Source organism: Centruroides vittatus, unplaced genomic scaffold, assembly GCF_030686945.1.
Source record: "Centruroides vittatus isolate TY-2023 unplaced genomic scaffold, ASM3068694v2 contig_883, whole genome shotgun sequence".
NCBI lineage: Eukaryota > Metazoa > Arthropoda > Arachnida > Scorpiones > Buthidae > Centruroides > Centruroides vittatus.
Genome location: NW_027122575.1, coordinates 1,382,688 through 1,392,677, shown reverse-complemented (window position 1 = coordinate 1,392,677; position 9,990 = coordinate 1,382,688). Strand labels below are relative to the sequence as shown.

The window sequence follows — 9,990 nt, the reverse complement described above, 5'->3', positions numbered from 1 at the left end:
AGACTTCACTGCAGACTTTGGTTTTTATTTTTCTTTGCATCTCAACGTAACGATAAATCTTTCATCAGTTGAACTGGAGGCTATTCATTTAAACACGCACCAACGCAGTGCAGTCTTCAGAACAGGTGTTTCGGTCAATGCGTACGACTTTCGCAGGAAACCAGAGTTTGTTTCGTCGTAGCCGTTCGCACGTCAACGAGTCTTTTATTCATAACGGAAGCGGACAACGACGCAGCTCGGAGAGTTTCGTTGCGAACTCGAAACGGAGGTTACGAATATTTTTCGACGGACAACAGCAGATCGACTAGAGCAAAGTGAAGAGATAAATGAAATAGAGCAGGAGTTAGATTGGAACGAGTCGAGACAATTAATGCTCGATGGATAACGTGTAATTATATCGGGGTTGGCGGAGGTGGTATGAACAACTTCCCACGTGGTCTAGTGGTTAGGATACCTGGCTTTCACCCAGGAGGCCCGGGTTCGATTCCCGGTGTGGGAAATTTTTTCGCTCTTGCGTTTCTAAGTCGTCGATTTTTCGGATGTTGGTTTTTCTTTTTCGAAGCAATCCTACAAACTTACGTTCGAGACCTGATTTCCCGTGGAAATTTTGGCAGACGGATTTGCATGTTTGAGTGGGAGTAAAAAAATAACAATAGGCAGCGCCAAGATGCGGAAAAACGAAAAAAAGCAACTACCAAAATTGAAGACAAAGTCTGCTCGAAAGGGACCACCATTTATTTCTTGTGTTTCGTACAGAAATGATGGTTCCTTTCGGGCAGACTTTGTCTTCAATTTTGGTAATAATAATCTCCACCGGACGAAAAAATTTACAGAACATAAGCAAGTTCCCATGCCGGGAATCGAACCCGGGCCACCTGGGTGAGAGCCAGGTATCCTAAAGTGAAGAATCTTATATTCTTCACTTCATTTCCCCTTATAGAACGAGAGGAAAGAAGAAATACCCGGGCTTTTCCTTTGATGCTCCGTAGTACTGGGCAGGGCTACTGTTGACTCTTCTACCTTTGTCACCGACACTTTATTCGGTTACTTCTTCTTTTACTTTTAATATATATATATATATATATATATATATATATATATATATCTGTCCTATTTATCTCGTTGATAACTCGCTTTCCTCGGTATCATCGGCGTCGAGTCCGTCCGATACGATCACTAGTTCTATGGGAAGTTCTTGATCTCTTTTAACGAGTCGGATGGCTTCCTCTACTCAACCTTTTTCGTTGAGTTACACTTCGTCTACCACCTCGTTCCGATCTGGAGCTCCTTTTTTCTCAACCTTCCTCGTGGAGAGCTGAGGTCCTTCTCTCTTTGTCTTTTATATTTTCTTTTATTACCCTTCTTTAACAATCTTGTTTTTAAATGTTGTCTTTCTAGTCGGAGACATCACTCCCCATCAGGTGATAAAGCAGTTAAGAGGGGAACCTTCGATCCCCGCTCCTACCTTCTGTTTCTCCCTTTATTTTATTATTTTGTTCTTTTACAGCGTTGTTTTTCTTAGTCAACAGGTTAAAGATAGAGAAAGAGACAAAGGGGAGAAAGAAACAAAGGAAACCTTAAGCCTAACTTAAATTAAAGAATTTTATTAATAAAAAAAAAAAATAGTAATATGGCCAACGGCCACAACCTAACCGTTCGGCCATCGGGTCGTTGAACATATTGTATGAAAATCAACTTTCCAACAAAATAAAAACAGGAAAAAATATTACAAAACTTTAATTAGTAAGCACTACTTTGAGTTCATAAAAGATTAATACTTTGCGCATAGAGAAAAATAAAAAAAGCCTCGAAACAAATTAGAAAATAGGCATTAAAATATTCAATAAATGAAAATCTATTGAATGAAAGATCAGATATGAAACTGACTTGGATTTGAAAACTAAAAAAAAAAGCAACACAACCCTTGAGCGATCTTTCGAGTGGAGGATCTTTAATTTAGCGAGTGTAGCTTTATGTTTAAACTTTAAATACAGTATATATTTTACGACATTAATACCAATGTCATAAATCTTATCTTAATTTGCGGTTCATATTAAGTTACAGCAACTCAACACTTGGGCGATCTGCCTAGGGGAATGCTTTTTCCGGGGTCTTTTTAATGGTAACTGGCTTCTACTCTGGTTACAGACGAGAAGAAAACCTAGAAAATTGCACATGACCAGCTCATCCTGGCGAGGCGTGAACCCATGACCGAACTACAGCCACTGGTGGGCCGTAAAACAAGACGGCAATTGACTTAAAACATATGTTTTTTAATAAATTTATTCAATGTGTAAGGTATGAAATTTTGATTACTTTTCTTTTATGTTAATAACTTAATGAGAGTTATTTTGAAACTTTTTTTCTAACTTAAGTTCGAGGCCCCGAAATTTTTACCGCTTGGGGCTCCCACTTGATTTGATCCACCGCTGGTATACTTGTGTGATATTTTCTATTATTTTTTCAAAAGTGTTATTATTATTATTATTATTATTTGTTATAATTCTGCTGAATTAACAACATCAAGTTTAAAAAAGTGATTTTCATTTTGTAAATGATCGTTAAACTGTTGAATAAAACATATTCATTATTACTTCAGTTCAAATGGACAAACCCAATAAAAAGTCAACGTTATTGACATTTTTATCGAAAAACGTTAGTTCAGAACCGCAACCTGGCTCTAGCAGTGCAAAAAATGATACAGAAAAAGAGTGAAGTGACACTTCATCTTTTTTTTTTTTCTTGTTAATTAATGGTTTATATGGAGATTCTTGTGTTTATTCATAAGAGTAGGCGCCCGAAGAACGAACCAAAATCGTATAGGCCTATAAGCCTTTTACCAGTCCTAGGGAAGGTTCTTGATAGAACCCTTAGTAACAGGATGTACTACCACCTTAAGCAGAAAGGGCTGTTGCACCCACAACAATATGGGTTCCGGCCGGACTTGTCAACCTGCAGGGCATTACATCGGGCGGTCAACCTGGTTTGCCAGAACCGCCAGCAGGGCCTCCACACGTCGCTCGTTTCGATGGACGTCGCGGGGGCTTTTGACAATGTCTGGTGGCCATTCATCGTGGGTGAACTGCGGAAGGCGAACCTGCCGACCAACCTTGTATGGCTTTCCAGGAGTTTCCTGAGCGACCGCACGGTAGTTTACCATACACCCAGTAGGAGTTTCGAGAAGGTACTGGAGAGGGGTTGCCCCCAAGGATCCTGTATCGGACCACTACTCTGGAACGTTCTAGCGGACACGGCGCTGCGACTAGTCCTTCCGGACGACGTCCAGCTGCAGACTTATGCTGACGATCTGTTGTTAGTAGTTGCTGGTTACAGCCGTAGCGAGATGGAGACTCGCGGCAACGAAGCAATAGAACGACTCGTTCGCTGGGGAGAGCTGCACAAGCTATCCTTCATCCCCGAAAAATCGGAGGCCCTGACGGTGGCCCGGACCGGTGTGTTGGCTCGCCGACCGATATACCGGATTCGGGGTAACCCCATCCGAAGGGTGAACGAGCTGAAGTACCTCGGTGTTATCATCGACCAGAAACTATGTTGGACGCCATATCTGAGGAATGTTCGGGAAAGAACAAACCTCACGATAGCAGCACTATCGAGACTAGCTAGACAGGATTATGGCCTCAGCGGGCACGCGCTTAGATCCATCTATAAGATGAGTGTAGAGCGCGTTGTCTATTACGCCTGTGGAATTTGGTGGAAGGACTCCGCCAACGTCAAGCAGAGCAGGACGCTGTTCACGATTCAGACCTGCCGCCCTGCAAATCACCAGAGCATACGGAACTGTGTCTACGGAGGCGGCCCTGGTTTTGGCCAGGCTGCTTCCGTTGCCCTTGGTAGTCAGCCAAGAGGCGGCCTTCTACAGGACAACTGTGGAGGGCATCGAGGCAAAGCATTGTAATCAGATGTACCCAGCGAGACCTAGATGTTTGGCAGACGTTTTGAAAGTCCATCCGGCCCATAGGATCGGACTAGACTGGGATGTCGGTGAACCGACAGGAATCGGCGTTGAAATATACACCGATGGCTCTAAAGACGGTAGCTTAGTAGGTGCCGCGTATTGTGTCTATTCCGGTGGGGTACTGCAAGTGTACTATCAGTCGGTCAGATTGAATGAGGAGGCGTCCGTGTTCCAGGCAAAACTGGTGGCCCTTGAGGGGGCGTCCCAGCGGATCCTATTACATCCGGGTCCAGAGTCGGTCACGGTTTACTCTGACAGACAATCGTCGCTTCAGGCACTGAGCGACGGGTACCATAGGGACGAACTGGTACCATTCCCACCCTCGGCAACATACATAAAAGGTACTCTACTGCAGCTACTGCAGCGATCGATGAAAAGTTGGCAAGAGAGCTGGACTCTAAGTACGGTAAGTAGGTCAACCTACGCCTTCGTGCCTGACGTTGGCCTTACCCCAGTGAGCTGTTGTAGGTTAGCGACGCAGATACTGACCGGACACGGGAAGTTTCCCCATTTCCAGTCCAAATTCCGACGAGGAGATGGTTGCTGCTCCTGTGGGTGTCCTCGCGGCGACGCGAGACACTATGTGCTTGACTGTCCTTTTACAGAGGATTTCCGCCGAGGGGCTGGCCAAGTCGACTGGTTTAAGCCGCCTGAACAAGTACTTCGAACGCTAGCAGCAAGTAAAAGAAACTTAAAGAGACTAAAGGATTTGATGGTTAAAGTTACGGATCTATTTGATCTTTAAGCTCAGTGGACGCACTGGGCAGGGTGTCTCCTTCTTGTAGGGAGGAGTACCCAGTTTCTGATGTCTGAACGTTTAAAAAGTTTATGTGAGCTATATGCAGTGGTGATATTCGAAATATTTAACAAGGGGTTCGCTAGCAAAAAATTTTTCCCTGACAATCACCGACAAACGAAATGGAAGTTTTGGCTAGAAATAAATACAATATCTTTTCTTGCAACCATATATCTAACAATCAGTGGCGTATTTAGAACGTAACGAGCCATGGGAGAAGGCCAGGTAACAATAGTATTTTAGAGCTGTCGACCTTTTTTTTTTTTTTTTTCCTCAAGGCAGAGAAATTCTTTACCGCAATATGGCGCTTCTACAAATACACACATGTCATCTCTCGAGATACATTATACTTTTTCTTTCGCTGTCCATAGCCCGACACGTGTTCCACAGCCATCTTGTATTGTCTCGCGCGCGTGGCATTCTGGGATCTCTCTTATGACTGGATCTACTTTCAAGAACACTCTTGAATCGATTGCGATTAAACCTCGATTGAAACGGTCGAGAGAGATCGCACCAAGACATACTCCCTGACCTTGCTCACAATCTAGATTGAAATGCTCGGTGCAAACGGGGTATAAGGCCCTAGTTTAGTAGTATTACAGAGTATAATACGCATATTTTATTATATTTAAAAAAAAAAAAAAAAACAAACCCACTGATAAATGTTCCGTGTGTTTAACAAGGTTCGGGAAACTGAAAATTTTAACATCGGGTTCGCCCGAACCCGTTCGGAAAACTTTAACAACGGGTTCGGGCGAACCCGCTCGGAAAACTGAAAATTTTAACAACGGGTTCGGCCGAACCTGTGCGAACATCACCACTGGCTATATGACATAGCAAGAATTTTAAATGCATCATAGACTGCATATATACAAAAGTTATGCCAAAGTTAGTGCGTTGGGCCTAAGGGAACGGATGGGAGCCCGAAAGATGTACCCGGTGGCCTAACTAAAAGAGTTCAAGACTACCTTACGGTACGAGACCAAGCCTATGATTAAGGCATAGTCTCTTCTAACCCTGTGGTGCCATTAGGCGGGGCAGGGCAAGAGTTTGCTTTATGAGGTTTATGTGCTCTTTCTTTGATAGACATTTATTGATCGCTATGCAACCGAAAAGCCAGCCTTATAGAAACGGCCTGAACGCGCGCGCGGCGATAGAATGCCTTCCGGGAGGACTGTTGGGGGAAGCTGGCCCCTATTCAGGCGTCATCGACATGAAGACAACCCGAAAAACTCCATGCTGCCAGTCAGTCCGACCGAGGCGCGAACCCACGACCGAATTCCCAGTGTTCAGGGTCTAGTCCACTCAAGTGCGGGGACGAAGACCGCTCGGCCACTGGTGGGCCTGACACTTCATCGGATGAGGAACTTAGTCAACAGACTAAAAAGGCTAAATTGGGAACTTCTGAGCAGACAACAAGTAAGTACAGAAAGCAGAAATTCACGAAAAAAGTGGATGGAAGACGCACAATTTTCTAAATGGCTAGCAGAATCAGATGATAAATATAAATGTAAATTTTGTAATGTAATTCTAAATTCAAAAAAATCTGATTTAGTGAAACATTGTAAAAGTAATAAGCACCAACAAAATGCATCCGCTATTGCTCAAAGCGCAGATATTTCTCAGTCATTTTTTAAATCTAAATCTTCGAAAAAAGTTATTACAGTAGAGAGTCGAAAATCGGAATTAATTGGGGACTGGGGTTGTTCAGATTAGTGATTTTGTTCCGATTACCGATTATGTACGAAAAAATATATTAACCTGTCCGCTGTTCAAATTTTTTCTCCGTTGCGTGTCGCTTCGTGTTGAATTTTTCGTCGATTTTAAGCCTAACGAAAATTTTTATTATAATAATCGATGCTATCGTATCGTTTAAAAATTATTTTTTCATTTTTGTACAAACAAAATAAATATATTGAAGAATATAAAAACATGAAAATTATACTTTAGAAGTAAATCTAGTATCAAAAACGTTCGATTCAGCCACGACACAGTCCGACTGAAAATCGTTCCGATTACCGGCGATTCCGAATTTACCGGGGGTTCCGATTAACGACTCTCTACTGTATTTCAGAATTACGGTACTCTTTATTAGTTGCTTCATATAATTTCAGTTTCGGATCTATTGATCATATTGTCGAAGTTGATAAAATTTGTTTTGATGATTCTGACACAGCAAAGCAAATGAAATTAAAACAGAAAAAATGTACGAGTTTAATTGAAAACGTTTTTGGTGCCACTATAAGAAAAAATTTAAAAAATAATTTGCAAAATAAAAAATATCCGTTTTGTTAGACGAAAGCACAGGTATTTCCAACCAACGTTTACTATGTATTCTTGTCAAATATTGTCACATGTATAGGCAAAAACAAATTTTTTTAGATATTGTCCGTGTTGATTCTGATAGTGGTACAGCAAAAGACTTATATTCTTTATTTTAAAAAGTTTTGCAAGCATATCAGATAAACGAAAGTCAAATAGCACGATATTGTTCAGACAATGCAAATGTAATGATGAGAGACAAAGAATCTTAAAATGTTAGTTAAATGAGAATCACTCAACTTATTTCTTTCAGCAGTTTTGATATTTTTCATATACGAAAACAATTGTTCACAACAGTATGTACTGTACTACCCCACTTTTCTAGATAAAACAGTTTTCTAGAACCAATTACCTCATTACGACATCAAAGTGTATCCAGTGAAATAAGAATAATTTTTACGACATACTTTACCAAAATAAATGAAAGTGTATCTTAAAAATGTGTAGGGTGTAGTAGGTCGTGGGCCGCATAAAAATATTAAGTGGGCCACAGTGCGACCCGCGAGCCGCGGATTGGACATCCCTGATTTAAAACACCTTTTTTTTTTTTTTTTTTTTTTTTTTTTTTTTTTTTAACTCTTTCCGCCCTGTGGGCACTAAGAGGGCCTCTTATTAGTAGGCCCATTATGGGTTCGGCCAGGCCCACAATGGGGCGACCGGGTGGTGAGGGACGGGGCCCGACATATTCCGAACGGACCACCCCCCGAAAAAATTCCTGGGGATTATTCGACCCGTTCGGATTCGATCCCGGGTCCCCCAAAAGAGCGGTAAGGGGCACTGCCACCCTTTAGCCGCGGCATTCCGGCACCCTGATTTAAACACCTGAAAAAAATTCATTTTATTCGCACGCTATTGACACATTAGTTTTACTTTTTCCAGCTCTGTTATATATAACAAAGGGAAAATATGATAATCGGTCAAAAAATGACCCTCCCAAAGACTTTTACATTTTTGGATTCAGCGGTTCTCGAAACGCCGAGAAATGTAAAAATATTTCGGGTTAGTGTGTGGGGGGGCAAAAATTTATTTATCCTGTTTGAAGCTCAATAACTCATGTGTCTTTTGTCGAAAATTACTGAAATTTTGCGGAGAGGTTTATGTATTAAGAGAATTGGTGCTATTAAATTTCGATGGATAAAGTTCGACGGGGTGGAGGAAATACAGGGGGTCTTGTCATATCTCGAGTAGGCGGGACTTAATGACAATTTTATTCGTTATTGGCATTTACAATTATTTTTATAAAACCCATCTCTACTTTTAAAATTACGCTTTTTGCTATTTTACTGAGCTGCAATTTGAAAAAAATTGTAGACCTATAAATTCCCACTGTTGTCTGTCTGTCCGTTGTCTGTCCTTAATCGTGATAACAGAATTAGATAATTGAATGTCGAGACCAGATATGGAAACATTAGGGGCACCAGAAGTCATGTTATTTCAATTCAAAAATTCATCCCTGTTACAAAGATGACAAGCAGGACTCTACGGTTAAGGGAAAAGTATGATGTACAGGGGTAAGCCACTACTAATTTGAAATGGAGAGCATATATTTTAAATTAAATAAATTAAAAATATGATTAAAAATTGCAGCCCAGCATTGTGATATGTCACAATAAATAATCGCTCGTAATAATTAAAAATATTTAAAAAAATGAAATAAAATAGAATACAGCGTGGAAATTGTTGATTATATTCACTCTGCTGTGACAATTCACCTAGATCAGCTGCGTTATTCACAGATTCAAACTGCGCTGTTTCGATGCGAGGGACCCGCTTCTCCTAACGAATCCCATTCCATGTTGAATTCAAAGCTTTCTAATCACATGTATCGTCTTTTAAGTAAACTCACAATTTAGATGAAACTTTTAAGTGTTTTATGATAACAGAAATACAAAAATTACTAATGCAATTTTGTTTCAATAAATACGAGAAACAGAATCTCTTATTACAGAAACGCCTGGACGCGCACAAAACATAACAGTATGATAGGAACACGTGTCTGCAAGCTAGTCCTGTCGACAAGTCAACTAAAGGAGCCTAAGAGAAGAATTGAACTCAGCGTAAAGGAGGGGAGGACGGATGGGATAAATACACGAAAAAATACATACAGTGTTTTTTGTGTAAAAGATTTCAAATGCAAATGCATTAAAAATAATGTTTAGGCGGTACTTCAAGGAATTTAGGAAACTAGCCTAGTTTCTTAGTCCATTCTCGTCACGCCACTGAATAAAACTAAAACCAAACTACAGCAACCAGTATAAATGCACCTTCTTTTCTGTTAAAGTTCTTTGAGTTGACCATTGGCGCAGTTCTCTCCCTTCTTCAAGACGTTTCATTTCTAGAATTTGGTTAATCCTACATCATCTCCAGAATAATTCTCTTGTGTAATGAAACAGTTATATTGGCAAGATGAGAAGTCGGAGGTCCTAACTGCACAGGTTGCACAAATAGTACTTACGTCATTGATAACAGTAGGGAAATTGAGAGACGTGTGGAATTTGGTTATAAAAAATGACTGTGCCTTGTTATTTATTTCCATATTTAATATAGGAAACAGTGTGCTTCAGAATACAATACGTATTCACACAGTATATATTTTAATTCTTTCCACCCTGTGGAAAATAAGAGGATTTTTTTAGCAGTCCATTGAGTTCGGCCCACTATGGGGTGGTTGGGTGGTGAGGGACTGTATATCTCGATGGACTACAACCCGAAAAATTCCTGGTGTTTTTCAACCAATTCGGATTCGAACTCTGTTTCTCCAGCGTGGAAGGCTGCCAACTTAATCGTTTGGCCACCCGACCGTCTATATAATGCAATATTTTGAATAGCAAATGTTCGTGTCTAACAAACTATTCCCGTTCACATTCATGGAGAAATCAATCGAATTCACTATATT

General features: G+C 40.8%; 1 non-coding gene across 1 annotated transcript; it reads left to right on the top strand.

Moving 5' to 3' along the window:
• The first annotated feature begins 427 nt into the window (after positions 1–427).
• TRNAE-UUC (transfer RNA glutamic acid (anticodon UUC)) lies at positions 428–499 on the top strand. The gene has a single exon. It is a non-coding gene; the product is annotated as a tRNA-Glu (tRNA).
• The last annotated feature ends 9,491 nt before the right edge of the window (positions 500–9,990 follow it).